The sequence below is a fragment of the Pseudoliparis swirei genome, chromosome 3 (genome assembly GCF_029220125.1).
Source record: "Pseudoliparis swirei isolate HS2019 ecotype Mariana Trench chromosome 3, NWPU_hadal_v1, whole genome shotgun sequence".
In the NCBI taxonomy this organism is placed as follows: Eukaryota; Metazoa; Chordata; class Actinopteri; order Perciformes; family Liparidae; genus Pseudoliparis; species Pseudoliparis swirei.
The window spans coordinates 10253424-10273778 of record NC_079390.1 but is presented as its reverse complement, the minus strand read 5'-3'; the positions used below and the strand labels follow the sequence as shown (position 1 = coordinate 10273778).

At 40.9% G+C, this 20355-nt stretch overlaps 1 protein-coding gene across 2 annotated transcripts in view; it reads left to right on the top strand.

Moving 5' to 3' along the window:
* The first annotated feature begins 1783 nt into the window (after positions 1 to 1783).
* nlgn2b (neuroligin 2b) overlaps positions 1784 to 20355 on the top strand; it is a 59433-nt gene continuing 40861 nt past the window's right edge. For both annotated transcript variants that reach the window (XM_056411601.1, XM_056411600.1), the window contains exon 1: positions 1784 to 2090. The gene's annotated coding sequence lies outside the window, so the exon portion shown is untranslated. The remainder of the gene's footprint in view (positions 2091 to 20355) is intronic.

Sequence of the window (20355 nt, the reverse complement as noted above, 5' to 3'; positions counted from 1 at the left end):
GTAATTGCATTTATTACATTTGGCTTCATACTTTCGATCAAATCCAACTAATGGCTCAAAGAAAACTCTGGTATTGCTTTGCTGCAGAAGCAGGCTATAAATAATTATCTAACCCTCCTTAGTGACCACAACCCCAATATATTTGAACTTCTAATTAAAAGGGGGAAATCCACCATTTTCCAGCGGAGGTGCCATGGTCACAGTGCAATGACGCACGCAGAAGTGCATCATTAACAATTAGTTGTGTTGAGTTCCAATTTCCAGAGATAATAACTCAAATAAGATGATGTTCACTCATTCCACAAACATAACAATTCAGCCAATATGGAGAGTGAAGTATAGTAATTGTTTCCTTCAGCTCGACAGGGCGGTTTAGCATCGTTCGGCTGATTGTTTGGGTTTTATGGTCTGCAACTTTACTGGTTCCCTCTCACTGCTCAGAACATAGTGGAGCATAGCTGCTATGAGCCAGTATTTATTGTTTAATAGAGTTAAAAACAGTAAATACTTGAAAGAACCTTCAACTCAGACAAAGCAGCCTCCATATCGTCACTCGCCACCAGATGAGTCACGAGCAATACTCAATTGCAATATGTTACAACCAGCAGGTATACTTCATATTTACAACACAATTTATAGTCATTCAAATACTTTGCACTAAAAATATCGAGACCTGAATGCATCACCACTTCGCAGAAATTATTGTTTGAAGTTTGGGGGTCAATTACAAAATTCAGGAAATGATATAGAACTATGGGACATGTAAAGTAAAGTGTTATCAATATAAATAGGCTAGTATCTTTAGATTTGATTTGTGTTTGTATCTTTTGAGAATTGAAATATTGAACTGAACAGGTGCTTACCCTGACATCGTCATGTGGAAGAAAAATCAATCAATAAATCTTATATTTGAAGGTTGTGAAATGCAGATGGCTGGCTCCCAAAAGAAGGGGGAACTAAAACATTCTGACGTCAGCATGGTGCAGATCCTCATCTAAAAACAATCAAAGCAAACCCCTCACCGGTGTGTCAAATGCAGATTTTTATTTTCTTTCCTTTCACATGTCGATTTCAGCAGAGCAAGCGGCCGTTCATTGAATTATGCGTCGCACCTCCTCGTCATGACAACAAGCTGTGGGATTGAAATAGTGTGTCGTCCTATGAGCGAGAGAGGCGATGAAACCGCACAGAGAGAGAGAGAGAGAGAGAGAGAGAGAGAGAGAGAGAGAGAGAGAGAGAGAGAGAGAGAGAGAGAGAGAGAGAGAGAGAGAGAGAGACGTGGGCTCCTCTTCAGTGCAGAGGCTTCAGAAATAATATCACTGCATCCAAATATTTGAAGCACTTTTGGTGTTATTCTGAAACCATGAAGGCTAAAAGGAAGATGCCCGCGCCGTGTCTCAGCCGGCGCCTCTGTTTCCTGTGAAGAGCATCAGACACCAAGTGAAACCAAGAGCGAGAAGAGCACCAGGCAAGCGCGCATAGAGGGGATCGGACACCTGATCTTTCTGGGGTGTCTTTAGAGCGCCGTTTCCCATTTGAAGTCAAACCATCCTTGTTTTTTTTGCAAGCCCTCGCGCTGCCGAGGGGTGGGACAGATACCGTGGATTATTATCAGCATGGACACACGGGAAAAGGAGGACAGATCACTGCGTTGACTTTTGAGGCACCGCGCAGAGTCTTGACGCTATAGCGTTACGCATTTATTTTACTGTGAGCGCTTCCTCCCCCCCCCCCCCCCTCGGTTTGAATCACACTCGCTGCTGCATCTCTCAACATTCTAAAAGTCGAATATCTGTGGATAAAGAACAGAGCTGGGTGTTGTCGGAGAGGGATGAGAGGAGGAGGGGGCAGTATGAGGTGTGCTTTTTTTGGAAAAGCCGGAGAAAGACGGACACCGAGAAGGTGTATTGATGTGCGAAAGCCTGCGACGCGTTACCCTCCTGAGAAATAATTGCGATCAGGGAAGAAATGGCCTAGTTAAAACATCATCGACAAGCCGGCAGAGGATAGAAAAGAAGAATCGTGTTTAGATGGACGGGCCGTCATCATCGTCATCATCACAATTCCAGTGCTGGCATCGAGTCTTTTAGGTAAGCCGTATGTCCATCACTACCTACGAAACGTGACTGGAGATGTTCTGTCTATAATGGGTTGTAGCCTATGTGTGCGCAATCTGTACGCGTTGGTGACTTTGCACATTGCGCACGTTATCCATCTTGACGCACTGTCACAATTGGGGAATGAGAGTTCAATGATAATCCTCGTGCCACTTTGTTGCTATAGCACATATTTTCTTCCTTTTCAGCGGGAGCCTTCGATTGGCCTTGCCTGTTGATTAGCTGTCACATCTTAGCATGATCAGCTGACTTTGGGCTTTCGACATCGCCATTCTGTCGTTTCCCCCGTGCTGCTATAACTAGATGATATCCGTGTGATTTAATTGGAATCAACTCATCATGCAGGCTGTCAGTCAGACTGGCTGTTCTTCTCCATTGGGCTCCAACAGTGTCCTGTTCCCTTTGCTATAGATTGTTTTCACGTAATGCTTTGATTACATGTTTGGATGGCTCTATTGCAGCTTAATTAGACACTCATGCTGCTATGCTGCAATATAACTAATGTCAAGCCAAGTGTGTGACAGGCCTTGAACTCGGAAGATGTCCTCTCTCATGAACAAACCCACAACACACAGTGAAACACACACACACGGTGTGCACAAACACTCACACAGACACCCAACGCCTGTGTCCTAGAAGATGCAGATAGGATTGTGAATTAAATGCACACACTCCAGGGAAAGGCTCCATTAATATTCAGTGGTGGTTGGGCAGTGCTCAGTTAATGGCAGACAACAGGACCTCTGTTCTGACAGGTCGTGGATGAGAAATGGTATGTTTTCATTTTGGGGGGAAAATACGTGTGTTTCTCCCACTGATTCGGTGCCTCTAGCAATGGAGGAGTGACATTTAAAATCCATCAGAAAACCAACAAAGTGATTTTGTAGACTTTTTGCAGAATTTGGCATTACTCTTGTTCATGTACTGTTGGAATAGCTGTGATTGCTTTCTTAAGCCGGAGTCATGTCCAACTGGTTAATGGCATTTGGACACTTACTCAAATAGAGCATAACATGGCTGAAGACTTCCAGTCTTCCGATATGCCATACGGTTGCCTTATCCAAATCTTGCCAATACATAGAAGAGGAAATAGAGCAACGATTCGTCAGAGATGGACCAAGAACCCCAAAAAAGTATTTTAAGAACATTTAAAACCTGTATTCTTACCATTGATTATCAATTTCTGAAATGGATCCATTTTGTGTCTTCCTCACTAGCAAGAGGGCCTGGCAGATTGAGTGGCATTATATTGACAGGTGGTCCTTTGCTATACAAAGATGTAGTGCAGTGACATCACATATACTGTGATGAACAGTTAATGTGTGTATACTTTAATACGTGTACTTTAACAAATAAAACTGCCAGCAATGTTTATATTTCTAAGAAAAGATAGAGTGATTGCAACCATTCCCTTAGTAACGTATCCAATAAATTACAGCAAAAGGCCAGTTTAGCTAATATTGTGGTGAGCACATCGTGGTTTGGTTTACAGAGGGAAGATAGACAAGATAATTGGAATTAAAGCTGCAAGCAGTGATGATCGGGGAATCGCACCGTTGCGTAGGAGGTACGCAACGGTGCCAGGCACAAATAGGGTTAGGTACCGGAAACCGGTGCCAATGTGGTACCGGTTCCAATACAACCGGTATTACCCGGACCGAAACGCAACGCACATTTCGGTGCTTCTTTCCGGTGCCTGAGCCGATTGAAATTGAAAAAAAATATTGTTGTGAACTTCTCTGGTGACTCCGCCCTGTCAGCAGGTTACGATTGCCTATCATTTAACGTTGACAGCGGAGGCTGCGCCGTGTGTGACTACGTGAGCCCGTGTCGAGCACACCAGCGTCAGGCTGGGCGCGATGGGGAGACCGTCACCGGTCCCCCTGAACACGTGGAGAACGATTATGATGAGCAGCATTAACTCAGATTAGTACCGTATCGTTGATTGCAAGTCTTGCATTCATAAAAGTAGCCCAAGAAATAATAAATTATCCATTATAACCATGTTTAAGCTAGCTCGTAGCTAGCGCGAGCTACGAGCGTGACAGTCTGCCAGCAGATATGTTGATGTACAGCGATCCCGGTGTTACCGGGAATATAATGACGGAGGAATAAAGACCGTGGGGCATCACTTTGTTTCAGTGTAACTCGCTGTCAGAAGCAAAACTTTATTTGTCACGTGTCATCTTCAGTATCTGATTGGTTGTTCTCTTTGCCCATCAAAACAGTGACAGGATTAACCCTATAAAGTCTGCACATGACAATACATATCACATCATATAATGGAGAACATATATTGTGTATGTTAACAGTCTGATATCCGTTGTTTGTCAGTGCTCCATGATAACGGCTTCTACAGGGAATATGGCCGAAGAGGTTTTTAATGTCCTCATTGTGCGTTTAAAAAAAAAAGTATCGGTTCAGGCACCGTTTAGGCACCGGTATCGTTTTAAAAGTACCGGTTTAGCACCGGTATCGGAAAAAACCCAAGCGATACCCATCATGACTTCTGAAAAGGGGCAACTAAAGCAAAGGGGGTGGAGCAAACTGCCACTAATGACATAGGATCTCTCTGCTGAGTGCAATGACAGCTCCGTTAAGAGTCTACGACAAACGGTTCAGGAGTCCAAAAAGGGGCATGGCTTGCACGTAGGGGGCGGGACAAACAGTCATTATTAAAAAAGAAACTCAGCAGAGGGCAATGACTGAGCGGATTGGACAATATATGCTGAAGTGACAACTTATGATGTTTTGGCGAAAGGCACGCCATTGTGTAAAGACGCAAACGTTTGATAACTTTTCATCCGAAAGTCTTTAAATTTGACTGACCAAAGTCGTTTTGATTATATCTATTAGATAAAGTATCGTAAAGTGAGGGCTAAAAACAGTTTAAAAGTGCACATTAAATATAAAACGGCCAACTTCTCGTTGGGTTTACGGTTTACCTTCAAGAGATTTTTTGGTATATCTCCTTATTTTTAATCTACTGACCAAATTTCCTATATGTAGGGGGATCTTCAATTAGGGGCTAAATGTAACAACGGTACTCGATGATTTTAAGCCACACTCAATTTAACATAACATTTTTCACCATGTGGGCACATTTTCAGTATTTTTTTCGCCAGTTGAGCCCCACAAACAGGTGATTCATTGGCATGGATGATAATTCCTTGCATTTTAATACGGTGCTTGCACCGAGGTTAGTGCTTGGACCCTAATGAAAATAGAAAGAACGGCGGCTTAATGGATTGGATGACCACATGAAGAGGAGCCTTTCAATCTAGAACAAAATGTGTTTAGTCTTAATGTACGTTTGGGTGCGAAGGTGAAGTGTCGGAAGGTGTTCAATGAGATATTTTATCTTGCATAAACATGATCAAAACCAGATATCTTTGCAGGAGGACAAGGTTTATGTAAAGTGTATTGTAGTTTATATGCAGTAACTATAGATATGACATTGTGAAATACCTGTGCTTATTTCAATCACCGTGGTCCAGCATTTAAAAGGGACAGCGGAATAATTTTACCTTGGTATTACACTATTAATAATTCACTATCCAGTTTTGAGAGAATTGTAATTCTGATTAATTAGATTTTGGTTCAGGCTGAGTTTTGAATTGTTTACCTTATTATGGCAGGTAAATAAATAATACACTTGACTTCCTCATTATGACTTGAGGCATGTCCATTTTCATCTGTATCATTTCTTTTAGCTGCTAACTGATTACCCAGTGCACGATCGTGGATTGAAGTACACACAATATTCTTTAAAACAGGATATCTAATATGTAAATTATGGATTTGGTAGTTGGTGAAATGGACCCATAGTCTGTGTTTTTCCATTTAATAAACACAACTTGCTGTTCCACTAAGCCAACAAGACAGAATGAGTCAATCGAAAGACCTTCTGTATGATAGCAGGTGGCTGATGTGTACAGGGCATATGCTGCTAGTGCATTTACCCATAATGCCATAGGAGGTACCTTATACAATTAGTTTGGTAAGTGGTGGTAAATTCAAGTGTCATTTTTTTCTTCATTTCACTGTGGCCATCTGAGCAGAAACAAAGGTATGGTTAGCCTAACTGGGTCTAAATGAAACAATCTGCGCACACAATCTGCATGAAAAAACATGAATCTGCAATGATTTATCAACGTTTCATATTATTACAATTTATTTTACCTCATCTTATTTATGTCTATTTGCGTTTACCTTCATGGTCTGAGGGATAATCATTTCTTTTTGTCACTGTCCATATTCAATACTTACCGTTCTGTAGATACCAATGTCCCCGTCCTTACAAATTATGCTGCTTCTATCGTTTCTTCCGCTGCAAAAGAAAAACAGTCTTTGTCCAAGTACATGTACTCATAAACCCCTCAAATCAAAAGCATTACAAGCTGTACAGTATCATTATGCTGCCATAACATAAAATGTCTGCACTAAAAAAAGCGTTAGGAAACGAGTCATCTCCTAGCAATGTAGCAATGACGCATCACATTCTCCACTCTAGAGCTGAAACATTGAAATGGACATTTAAGTGATAAAGGTTTGGCATCACATGACCAAGAACCAGGTGTTTTAATTGGCCATTAAAGTTAGGTCCTATGAATAAATGCATACATAAAACTGATTGTATTTTGTACTTTTCAAAATCATAATACTGCTCTATGAAATTGTCACTGTGCCTCCATGGAATCACCTTCCATGATTTCAGTTTTCTTTGTTTTCTCTTTTTCTGGGTTTTCTTCTGCGGTTCCCCGGTTGTTCCGGTGTTTCATGCCACAACTCTATGAACTGTGGGACAGTCCCTTAAGGAGAGACTGCAGGATGTTGCACTTTAAAAAGTGTGTTTCAAATGCTCAGAAAGTGCACAAAAGAGTCCTCATGTGCTGGTCTCCTCAATTGTTTGACTGTGGGACTACCGGGTACTCTGAGCACTCAGATACTCTATGTACCAAAAACATTCTTCAAAATATATCATATCTTTTGGACTCAGATGTCTTACATTGGGATAGGACTAAATCTGTCTCACTGCTCCACAGACAACAAGCCCCATTGACTCACTGTCCAGAAAGCTGCCCATTTTTAGCACAGACACATCACGTGACTTCTTAGATCTTCTTTAGCATTGCTATGTCGAGTGTTTGAGTCACAATGATCTCGAGGCGAGAAAGTGAGGCCCCATTGCTTAATATTAGACCAGCTTGGAGGCGTGTCAGCGTTTTGTGTCCATACATCCTCTCGATGACCGGCTAGTTTCACACCAAGCATCTTTACATACAACATTTACTGTGTTCCCTGTTAATGGTGTAGCTGCTGCAATGGAGGCTTGGAGATTTTAATTATGTGTGAAGATGTCAAGTCAGAGAACAGGGAGGTCAAAATGACCCATCTCTCAGTCAAATCATAACCAAGGGGGAGAAAAACAGGAGAATTGTCCTGGCCCTTTATCTGCCAGCAAAGTAAAGCTGGAGAAAACGCCTGTGCTAATGCCATGGAAACCATCTTGCGTAACCTCCTTTGAACAATATCCCATCGCACTCATCAATGAGATAAACCAGGATAAGTGCTATCCTGTCTTGCAAAGTCTGCGAAGAATATCACACCAAAACCATTAAAATATCTGATAATTTAATGTGTCTTTTATTCGCAGCAGCGACACAAGCCCATTAAAATGAGGCACGCAACCTTTCCTGAATTGCAAAGTTCCACCCTTCAATTCACCAGACATGATCCATTAAGCAGCTGTAACACTTAGTTCTCTGATATGTTGTGGGCAGTGAAGCACACGCTTGAGCTTGCATTCAAATGTGGCATGGCATGTACTTAAGAAAAAAAAAGGAGAATAAAATAGGTTATTTTCAAGTAGTGGTAGTTTGACATTGAACTGCACTGACCATCATTCACCTTGCTTATGACACGGCACACACATTAAGCAGCTGGTGCTCTTTAGAAAGGTGTGGGCAGTGTTGACATGAATTGGACAGATATGCAGTTTGAAATGTGGCCTACATGATGTATTGGGGAGGTGGCCCATTTACTGTGTTATTAATTAAATGTCATAGTTTCTGCATTTGCAGATGGGGACATAATAGACAGTTAATGTTGCAGTATGAAGATAGCTAATGCTAGTTTCATTGGCTTTGGAGTGAGGAACGTTAATGCCTAATGAGATACGGTGCTAGAGGAAATGTTAATAACCATACCCCCACCTCCTCTTTACCTCTAGTGCAGAAGAGAAGTGTCGCCCAGTGGAAATAAACACACTCAATATGTCCTCCCTGTCTTCTGCCTTGTGGAAAGCCGTTGTAGCTTCGGTACTATAAAGCTGAATATGTAATTAGGGACAAATATGAATAAAGATTAACATCCATTGACTGGAAATAAAACATTTTAAAAAAGACTGCATCTAGTGTAGTCACTGACTAAGAATTTTCTCAATCCTCATTACACAACCCGAAAGTTAACGCAGCTGGAAGTAAGCTGTTTGACAACGTGCAGATATTTTAAGATAAAGCTATGATCTGAGGTGAACACCGAGAAGGCACTGGTGGGCATTTTGTCTTCAAATTAAACAATCTATAAATCTTGTGTCAGGCCATCAGAAAGGTGCAAAAACATTCACAGACTAGAATGTCAGACGTATACCCCGTTTCAAGACATCCACCTCAGAATCATACGCGACAGCGACCATAAACATTGTAATCTTTGACACATCCCTGCAAAAGGTACCACCACACACTTTGAATGCAGAATGCATTGATATATGGAAATTAGGCCAAATAAAACTAAACTACTGTACTTGACCTTAATGAACAAAACGTCACGGTAACTGCTCTGTTGAAGCCAAAAAAAACAGGCATCCCACAAGGCTCTTCACTTAACCCTCTGAAGTCTAAGCCCGCACCAGTGCGTTTTGACAGCTTTACGTTTTTAAAATCTGTATATGTCCGCGACAATACGTCGCCGAGATACGTTTAAAATACTGGATGAATCCGGAGGATTTCCTCTTCCGTTTACTTCTCTACCATAAGCTCCTCTGCGATTCACAGAGAAAGATAGGGGGACGAACGTGTCGGGTGACGCGGCACCGAGTACTGTGATTTGCCAATGCGGTTGTCCGTCAACATTTTGCAGAGAAAAACAACCAATGAACACTCAAGAAATCACAAGGACCTACCCACCTCCCAGGTAAAGCTCATTTGCAGTCTGTCAGTCAGAGAAGCCATAGAACACGGCGCGAACGGACTTCACAACAATATAATGTATAACACATTTATTTGAAGAAAAAAAAAATGTAATGGTCATTTTTTATTTGCACACACCCCATGAATCTTTATCTGCAGTATGAAGTCATTTCTCAGTCCCATCTTTATCATTTTGGTGAATGTGTGACGGACCACATAATTTCTACTCCAAAAACGATAATACCATTTTTTTGTTTGGACATTTATTTACATGTATCTAGCATTGTATTAAAATATTTCACTGCTTTTGTGAACCTATGACCTTTGGTAAACCAATTTCAAACACCAAAACAGTTCGTCCACATGAGTAAAGGTGTGTTTTCAGAAGAGATATGAAGAATTTTTAAAAATCGAACTTACATTTTCAGCTTTAGGGCCATATTTTTTCTTTCCACTTGTACCTGAGGACAATTGTGCCTCATTATATAGAGAGCTGAGATTGTTCTGGAATTTTTGATGTATAACACATGGGTATGTGTCATATGCAAAAGCCTTTTGAAGGTGAATTTAATTTTGTTTGTAAAATCGAGAAAATGACCCCAGACTCCAGAGGGTTAAATGATGAGCAATAGACATTTTACAGGTGGTGTTTACTGTATCGCTCGTACATGACATCGACTGGCTTGGTCCTAGGGTTTCTGTTGATTTGGGTGGAGCTGTTGTTACACTGGATTGTGAATTGCTCATTTGGCCCTTGTATGTCAGGCAATTTACTTGTTTTTTGCTCCGTGTGAAGGATTGTTGGTATCTGCACAGAAGGTCAGCTGTACACATTCCCCTTCATCTTGGTATGTCGTATAGTAGAAGTCAAAAAGTTCTGGTGATTGCAGATCTCTGCAGTGGTCATCTGGATAGAACCTCATTGTCGGCCCTTGTGTCTATTCTGTTCAGATAAAGCAGGACACATCAGTGTTGCTCTGTTTTCAAAAGGCCAAGCCTCTAGTTTAAAGGCAGTACACCTTCATGTTTATCAGCAGGGCAAAAGGTTCGTCTGCAAATTACACGGAGAGTTGCAGAATCAGTAGACTGGGACAGGTGGACGAACAAAGACGAGCGAGATAAAAGCTCGGCCCAGCAGTGTCAACGCAGATTCAAAAGGATTTACCTGGACAGTAATTTGAAGGGGAGCACCCATATCACCTTAAGAAAACAGAAATGTTTCTCCTACACATTCAAATGGGCTAATTTACTGTATTGTCGATGACCTATTTAACGAAATCGGTTTCTTATTGCATAAGACATTGTAATTAAGCCGGAATCTGTTCGAAGTTATTGTGTGAGGAAAGCAAGAGATTTTTGCTATTGTGGGACTGCATGCAAAAAAATATATATATAAAATCAAAATAAATTCCTGTAAATTCACTTGTTTTTCTAATTATTTTAAAGAAATTTTTCAGTCTTGATTATGAAAACACAAATTGTTTAGTTGATTATCACTCAGAGCTTCGTTTTATTTACCCTGTGCCCGGCAGTTTGCTCATGAAGAATGGCTGTTGGTTGCTTCAATATAATGTGAAATATTAGAGATGCTCCGATCAGGTTTTTTGGTGCCGATCACCGATCACTGAAATCAGTATCTGCCGATCCGATAATACCGATCACCGATCACGGTGTCGATTGAAGCATTCTATTTATTGTGAAGCATTATTTATGAAATTAATTATTCTTAACAACATTAGTTTTGTATTTAAAGTATTTAAATTACGAGACGAGAGAGTATCATGAATTGACAACCATCCGTTTTATTGCAGGGAACGTGCAACATTCCCGCATAGAACCCCTAAATGCAGACCGTCGGGATGCCCGGTGCGGTGCGTAGGCCCTTGTCGGTTTCGCCCCTCTAGCCGTAAACCTCCCCCCTGCTCGTTACTGCCCCTTCGCGGGGGGAGGAACGGGCGGGCGCGCCCCTCTGTGCCCGTTCTTGCGGGCGTGGCTGCCAGTGGACTCGACCGTCTTCTGTGCTGCGTCAAGCATCCGAGTTCATGGGAGCGTCAGTGGGGGCCCTAGGTTGGTGATCAGGGGAGATCAGGGTGGGATTCGGCCGGGACCTTCCTCCGCCGCGGCGGGGTACCCGACGAACCAGATGCCGTGAGCCTCTGCTCCCTTTGCCAGAGCCAGAGCCACACTGCCGTCCTCCAGGGCGGCGCCTCATTCGACCATGACCTCAGATCAGACGAGACAACCCGCTGAATGTAAGCATATTACTAAGCGGAGGAAAAGAAACTAACAAGGATTCCCTCAGTAGCGGCGAGCGAAGAGGGAACAGCCCAGCGCCGAATCCCCGTCCGACGGGCGGATTGGGGACATGTGGCGTACGGAAGATCGCTTGCCCGGTGTCGCTCGGGGGCTTGAGTCCTTCTGATCAATCGTCGCGCCGGGGTCCGGTCTTCTCGGAGTCGGGTTGCTTGGGAATGCAGCCCAAAGTGGGTGGTAAACTCCATCTAAGGCTAAATACCGGCACGAGACCGATAGTCGACAAGAAAGTTGAAAAGAACTTTGAAGAGAGAGTTCAACAGGGCGTGAAACGTGATTTTTAAGAATCATTTCTTACCATTGGCGGCCTGAAATGCCTATCTCTAACGTTTTACTGAAACGTCTATGATAGTAGTTCTCGCAGATTTTATGTCATCTGATCGGCCAAGTTTGATCGGCCGTTTTGAGAACGCCGATCAAAACCGATAATGGGAATATCGGCCGATATGGATCGGCGCCGATCAGATCGGGGCATCCCTATGAAATATGTATTGAATTGTATTTTTGCCTGCTGTATACACATATAAACTATATACTATTAAAGTAATGCCCGGTGTAAATATAACATCACTGCATCCCCGAACACTGTTTTCCATCATATCCAACACTCCGTCAAATCACTTGAACTTGGTGAGCGTGAAGATCATTTTTCGTGAAGTCCAACCACATTGTGGACTGCTAACACTACTTTGTGCGGTGCTCTTGCAAAATGTCCGGCAGTTCAGTCAGACACTTACATCAAAGGATTCAGGACGATTTGTTGCAAATAGATGTCCTGATGCACTTGATGGAAAATGCTCTGCATTTCAGGGCGCTCAACAGAGGAATCTGAGCAGCCTGGGAGGGTCCGTGTGGCGTACGACCTCAAAACGGAAGCAGTGACATGAATAATCAGAGGAGCGAGAGTGTGAGCTTGTCTGATTATCGAGACCTGCACCTAATGACCTTGTTTTAATCTGAAAGGTGATTGTAATAGTCTGTTGATAGCGATCAGCCGATGGCATGCGGAACCCAGCGCCTCACCGGTGCCGACATAACGCTCCATTCCTTTACACAAGGAATGAAGTCCATGTTTAAAAAGCCCAGAAGTCAAAGATGCAGCAATTAGTATTCTGGCAATTTGTTAACAATTCTTCCTTCAATGTTGTGTTTTGGACTTTTCTTTTTTTTCAATGTCTAATTATATTTTGAGGTTTCACTGCCAGCGTATTATATATAACAATGGTGGGTTGTATTCAAATATATAAGATATGCACTAATGGTTAGGGACTATGCTTTATAAATGTGTTTTTTAATACCGCAATTTATGATTAATTCCGGTAGTTAGTCGTATTTTGTGTGACCTCATCTAAAGTGAGGACTATCTATGCCGTACAAAGCATTTATAAAGGTCATACAAAATACTTAACTAATGGTTAACTAACCAGTAGTAACTACCTTAAATAATCATTACATTTATAAATGCTTTGTAAGGCATTCTCATTTCAAGAATTATTTAAAGAATTTACTCACACTTTAGAAATGATCTCATCAATCATCTTTAAGTCCTTAATAATTGGTTTGTAATATATATTTATAAAGTATGAAAACCCAATCATGAAACACATAATTGTCAAGCTTATTAATCAAGAAAAAAACAATGGTTTATGAAGGATGAATTAAGCGTTTACTCATACTTAACTAATGCTAAATAGGGTGTAGTTATTATAAAGTGTTACCGAAATATTTTACCTTGCACATTGTATGTTTGCCTTTCAAACTAAAATATACGGATCATTACATCCACGAACAGAAGCCAAGAGATCAAATATACAATCTCCCGTTATCAGAAGGTAGCGCGCCTTAAAGTCTTGTAGGTTCTGGAGTGACGCTACAACCCAAATGAGATCCACCGCCTCTTATTCAGCTGAGCCCGGAGCAGTATCTTTGGAGTACAGGAAACCTTCTCGGCACCTTTGGGCCTACAAATCATTTCAGCAGAATTCATCACACACAGCGAGTCTCAGCGCTCGACTTAAGCCAACGCATCATCAAGGCAGCCAGCCCATCGGTCAAGGCCCGCTCTCCACTGAACGTGACAGTCCTCTTAAGGCAACATTTAAATCTCAGTCGCCGTTTTGTGTTGTGGCAGCTCGAATAGCGTGCCAAAGTAAACTGTATGTATTTACTCAAATGAATGATGATCCTGAGTCAAATTTCCCCCAGTGTGAGACAATGAAGCAGGCTTATGTTCCGGGACGTGTTGCTGAACTCTTCTGGAGTAGAAAAAGAAGCCCATCTGGTTCTCCCCTCCAGGAACCGATGAGGATAGGGCCGGCTGAATGACTCGTAGATATATGGTTTCTGACCCATCATTATGATTGTCTGTGGTCAAACATAGTTCACCTGCTAACTCCTCCACTTAAAGCATTGGATTTCTTTAGGTTTCCATTTGTGAGTAATCCTCGAAATCAAAATCTGCAAGGTGTCCCCTATGGCGTGCAACGAGAGTCCCAATTACCAGTGACAGGTCCTTCCCCTTGGGGATTAATAAAGTATATATCTATCTATCTATCCCGTCTGTACAATGTCCCCACACACTTGAGGTTACAAGGGCCTTTATTATGGCCGTAGACAAACTATTAAAATTATAATTGATTTGCCCGTGTATCCATTGATTTATGTCAGAGTGTAATAACACATGATCTACAGGACGGGTTGCATCTCAAATAGTCTTGTAGATCCCCGCCTGCTTTATTTTTAGCCGTCATCACTTGCATATGTTTAGACATTGTCGATGTAAAGGACACTGTATGGGGATGCAGTCCGTAAGACGTAAAGTGAGGTTTTCATCTAATGTCAGCAATTTAACATTTTTGTTTTCTACTATATCGGCACATGTCAACAACAGAAGGCTATTGTTAAGTGTAAAAGGCACTGGTTAAAGCAAAGATCCTATGGTTGAAATTCATAGTTGTAATCCTTAAGATTTTCGACCCGGTAGATTTTTCGACATCCATGGTTACCGTGGTAACAGCAAGTACATTGAATGGTTATTGCCGACCATGAACATCTTAAGGATTAGAACTTTAGGGTAAAACATGTTTATTAACTCAAGAGACAGGTTTGATTCTCAGAGTTTGAGTTAACATGGAGGAAGTAAAGCTCTGTGAATAAGAAAAATGCTAATTTTATTTCTCAATTTCCCTTGGTATTTTAAAAGTGCATCAAAAGGTCAGACTAAGATCACGTTTTCTTCTTTGAATAAACAACAGGAAGAAAAGAGAAACCAATGAAGCAAAATGTTTGTTTTTTTATTTCTGGGATCCCCTGCGGTCGTAACTGCATTTACACAGAATTCAAGCTCCCCTTGTTTATTTAAAAGGATGTTTTATTGCCATAGAGGAGAAACACTGCAGGTTGTCACAGTCTTTCTGAAAACATTTAAATTATTAATTGGTTTGGATACTCAGAACACATCTGGACTAAAGCAGTTAGGGAGCCGTGTGTTAGCAGCAGTAAACGACACAAACTAAACAAACACAAGCATGGAAACTAAATGGCTGAAGGATAGGAACAATGCAAATTAAATCATGAAGACGAAGATGCTGGTATAATCCCATCAAAAATAATAAATTCCACATCCCCTCTCAATTCAGTGGAGCTCAAGTCATTACACCTCTTAACTCTCTCAGGCACGATGTATTTTATATTGGATGATTAAACATTTAAACTAATCCAAATAAAGCAGTCACGCCGACTTTACATCGTCTGATCTATTTTGTGTTAAACTACATTGTGGTGTGGCGTTTTCTCTAAAATAGGGCTCTCACTTGTCACTATTTCTGACCAAATACATCAATAAACTGATGATACTTGGGGAGGTTATATAAGTGGTATAGTCTGCCAGCTGGCCTTGCAAGAAGATACAATGCAATTGTATTTTTAGAACTTAAAAAAAGTATTTAAGTAATGAAAAAACTGTAAACACCAGTGGAAAAAACCACGTCTTTCCAGGTCCTTCCAGATCTACAAAGGTCCCAACACTCAAAATAGATGTAATTGAAAATAGATGTACTTCTAATCCTTAAGATGTTAATGTTTGGCAATAAACATTCATGTGAATGGGCTATTCCAAGTTTATTCATCATTTTGATAATGTCAGGGTCTTGTCACGGGGTGAGGCTCAGGCACAGAGAAACAGGCTGGACTCAATATAAACAACAAAAAACTCTGTTTAATGAGACAAAAGTTCCAAAAAAGCAAAAAGTCCAAAAGGGAGCAGGCAGAGAATCAGGGGTCAGGGCAGGCAGGTCAGGAATATCCAGGGCACACAGAAGATGGAACTATAGACAACAATCCAGGAGGCGACAAGTGAAAGACTGACACAATATAAAGGGGGCGAAACAGGTGTACGGCATCAGACAGTAACGAGGCAAGAGTGGCTGAGGGCAGATGCAGGGAATGAAACAATCAAGGACAGGAGTGGCTGAGGGCAGGTGAAGGACACAGAGGCGACATATAGGAGACACAGAACACAATAGACACAGGGCGTTACAGATAATTGTCTTCTTATGACATTATGTTTGTAAGGAAATGGCATATATAAAGCAGGCTTTTTTCCAATAGTATACAAAAACATAATACAATATAACATATGTGACCTCCCTCAAGTTGTTCATCCAATGCAACATAACGAGCATCATCTCTGATGTTAAGGAGTCATCATATTCAATCCTGTCTGATGTGCAGTGCTGTATAGCACAAACTTACCTTTCATTATGAAAAGCTTTGTTGATAATGGTTTGAACAGGATTATGGTTATAGGAGCCAAGGGGATGGCTGCTATAAACAGTACTGTTGCCAAGGAGATGGTTCTCAAATAGGGTGTTTCTGTGGTTAGCAATAATTACAAATGATTGTTTCATCTTAGAGAAATTGGATATCGAGTGAAAATGATACACCAAACGTTTTGTCCAAAAGATTATTTGAGGCAAAATAAAATTCATTTGAATTTGAATTTTATTCCTTTAGTTTTACTTGTCCAGATATCTCCCTTTCATTCCCACCTGTCATCGTCCATGGACCTTAACAGATACATCCGAAGGTGCTCCGCACTCTTTTTGTCTCATTACATAGATATATATATATATTATATATATATATATTACTCTTTGTCGCTTATTTAAGTCAATGTTCCTACATTCCTGTTGCAACTCGTGCCACTTTCTCTAAAATCTCACTTCTCCAGCCCTCATCTGCTCCCCCTGGTGCAGTATCCAGACTCTAACTGCTCATCCTTATACCCAACCACCACCACCACCAGCACCCGCCCCTGACTCTGCACTCCTGTAATAATGAGTATTATTATGTAAATGTCATGTGAGTAGTAGTGTTTAAGTGGCAGCCATGTGTGCTTTTTCTAGCCCCGTAATTCTTTGCGCCCACATGATGGTCCGTAAGAATGAAGCAGGTGTGGCTGACATGTGTCTCTCTGCCACTCGCTCTCAGGATGCTACCAAAAGCAAATTGCTCTGTCTCCAGGGGATTTCCCTAACTAAATACTTCATTAGAAGTACATTTTAACAACACAACATGTAAGTGGATACTTGTGGTTTTTTCATGCAAAATGTGACTTAACAACATCCCAAAACAATCACGTTAGATGTTTTTTTGGAACATAACTGGCTGGACTTGTTCTGATTACATAGGAACAATGCAAGGGCCTGTTTCAGAGGGCGATATTTCAATTTAGCATGAACACAGTTCAAATGAAAGTGATATCACGCAGCAGCTGTAAGTTTGATTCACTCACAAAGTGTGGGCTTTACTTACCACTCACCTTTGTGTCATCCCTGTGAACAAACACTTTAAATGCCCCTTGTATTATTTTTGACACGCAAACACATTTAAGACACTGGAATCAGATCTGAAATCTGTGTTTTTTAACAGGTTGCTCTTACAGTATTCCTGTTGACAGATAGACAGACAAGTGTTAATACAACAACTAAAACAACTGGATTAATGTCTTAATTAGTATACATGGCTATTAGTGCAGACATAAATGCACCCACTATCATGTGGGTCTGTCATGTGTACCTAAAATCAATGTTGGTGATGAAGCTTCTTTATGTAACACAGCTGGCAGGGGATGTTTAATTGTCTTTTACACTTTACATAACAAACTTTTTTTTCCTGTTTTATTAATTATAAAACCAAACAGTTTCTCTGCTCTACAAAACGTAACACACTATTGCACTGGATCCCATAAAGCCCTGCAGTAAATTAGAGAATATTTTCTATTTAAAAAAAAATGCACAATAACATCTTGTACTAAGATAAGTCAGGATTATTGCCTCCTAGAAACAGATCTTTTCTTTCACAACTGTGGCTTATAAAAGCTCAGCAAACAGCCAAGCGACTTCTCTTCTGACATGACTGAAATAGAATTGCTTTGAAATGAGTTGCGAGGGAAACTTGATGGCAGAATGGCTCTTTTAAAATGTGTACAGTGCAATAAAAAAGATATTGGGACAGTGACATGCTTCGATTTAACTCCTGCACATTCTATACGTAATGAAACAATGGCTGTATTTTCAGCTTCAGGGATCTGCTTGTAGCCTGATTTTGGAATTTTGGTCTTAAATGTCAAGGTGGTTGTCATTTTAAAATGTGTTATTAATAGCTCATGTTTCGCTTTCATTGTTCTTTGCCCCTGTGCAGTAAGAATGAGGTAATGATGGAAAAGTCTTACATATTGTGTTTAAAGACCCTCACATATGCTGTAAGTACGTATCATCTTCACAAACTATCAGTGTGGTGGAACTTTAAGAAAGGGGATTACAGGATGATGAGCTTTAACTTGACATTCAGCAAACCACTTAACCACGCATGTCAGCCCTGCTGCCTGTACCGTTCTGTTTGAGCCTTGGCAGCTTCTTCCTCTATCTCTCCCGCCATTGGTCCTGACTCTCTACTCCTCCTCGCCTCTTTAATACCATCCTCTCCTCCTTCCTCATTTTGACCTCTTGCTCAATTCATCCACACTCACAAATGCACACGTTCACCTCTTTGTGTGATCACAAACCTTCTTCACTTCTGCTGTGAGTGGGTAGAACTTACAACACCCCAAGTTGTAATAAAGCAGGAATAGCGTTTAAAGTGTTGCATGGCAACAGGCAGAAGTTGTTGAATGAACCTTAACCATAAAAGAAAGATTGAGCAATTGAAATATACATCTATGATCTTTTGATATGTTACCTTTTTTGAAAAGCACAGATTTGACGCTATTAATCCAGAGTACAAGACCTTTTTGAGGAAATACATATGCATAATATGTTGAAGTAAAGTTGACGATGTAGAAACAAAGATATGAAGTATTGAAAACAGAATTATAATTTGCAGAATGCTTTAAGCTACAATGAATTTGTGGCCAAGATGCATGGTTCATTTTTACTTAATTTTTATTTATTTTTATGTTATTATTATTATACATTCTAACTTTTGAAGGTTGTATTTCTGTAAAAATACCTAAATAAAATATCAAGTATAAAAAAAAAAAGCTACAATGAATTTGGCAACCCTGGACTTGTTTGACGACAGTAAACTATAATGTTAGGTTGTCAAGTACGTTCTTAAATACATACAGTCTCAGGGCACTAACTGGCTTGTATTGTACATTTACAGTGCATGCCTTTGCTTAACAGTGATTTTGGAATATTTCTCCCCAGGCATTATATAATATAATTATAAAATTAATGATTTTGTAAAGTAGCCCATCCTCAAAGATTTTATGGCGTTTTATTTTACCAACTTGCCACAAGTCCTATTAAAACCTTCTCCACATAAAGGGAAAGGGATTTTCGTCAGTTGGATGTGGTGGTCACAGCCGGTAATGAATTAGTCAGACTTGCACATTGCCAGCGAAATGTTCATAACACATCCACATCAAAAACATGAGACACACATTGATAGCATATTACTTGGGAGCCATCGGACAAATGTGATACCTTTGAAAACTCAGAGCAGCGTATTGTATCTTCTTGAAACTAGAGGCTAAAGCATGATGTAAACTCGTTTGAAATCGTTGGGCGCCGGCTCGCTGTCATCACTTCTCAATCATCACATTTAAAGTAGGCTAAAGCAACGACTGGCCCGTGGCTACGTTCCGGCTTTCTTGTCAGCCGGGGATCCTCGGGCTCTGTTCACTCTTTCTTGGTCTTGAGTCAAGAATAAAGCTGATTGCAATGTTGCTAGGGTTGGGGGGGGGGCTTTGAATGTGCCTGCCTGAGGAACGTAAACTAGTTAATTCAATGTAATCCAGTAAATCTCCTTTTTAGATTGCGCCCTACTAGACATGCTTTTATGTATTGTTTACATCTTTGCAACAGCCTTTTCTGTTTCCTCTATTTAAATTGTCCTCGATTATCATGAGCATCATTATTTACATTTTTACACGTAACAGGATATCAGTGAGACTGTGCAATCAAGTCAACATGGCAAACCTACCCTCTCTATACGTATAACTTAGTGGGCCATTCTATTCTTGAATTAGCTTTAAGCTCAAAGCAAAGCAGCTGTCAGACTGCTCCCTCAAACTGTGTGTATCACCAACAGACACCTATACACACGCTAACGCAGCTCGCATTTCTCCTAGATTATCGCTAATTAGTGTGTCACCAGATTGTGCACACCACTTGGCTCTCAGGATGATGCATTCTGCCACGCACTACGACCAAAAACACTTACGAAAGCAG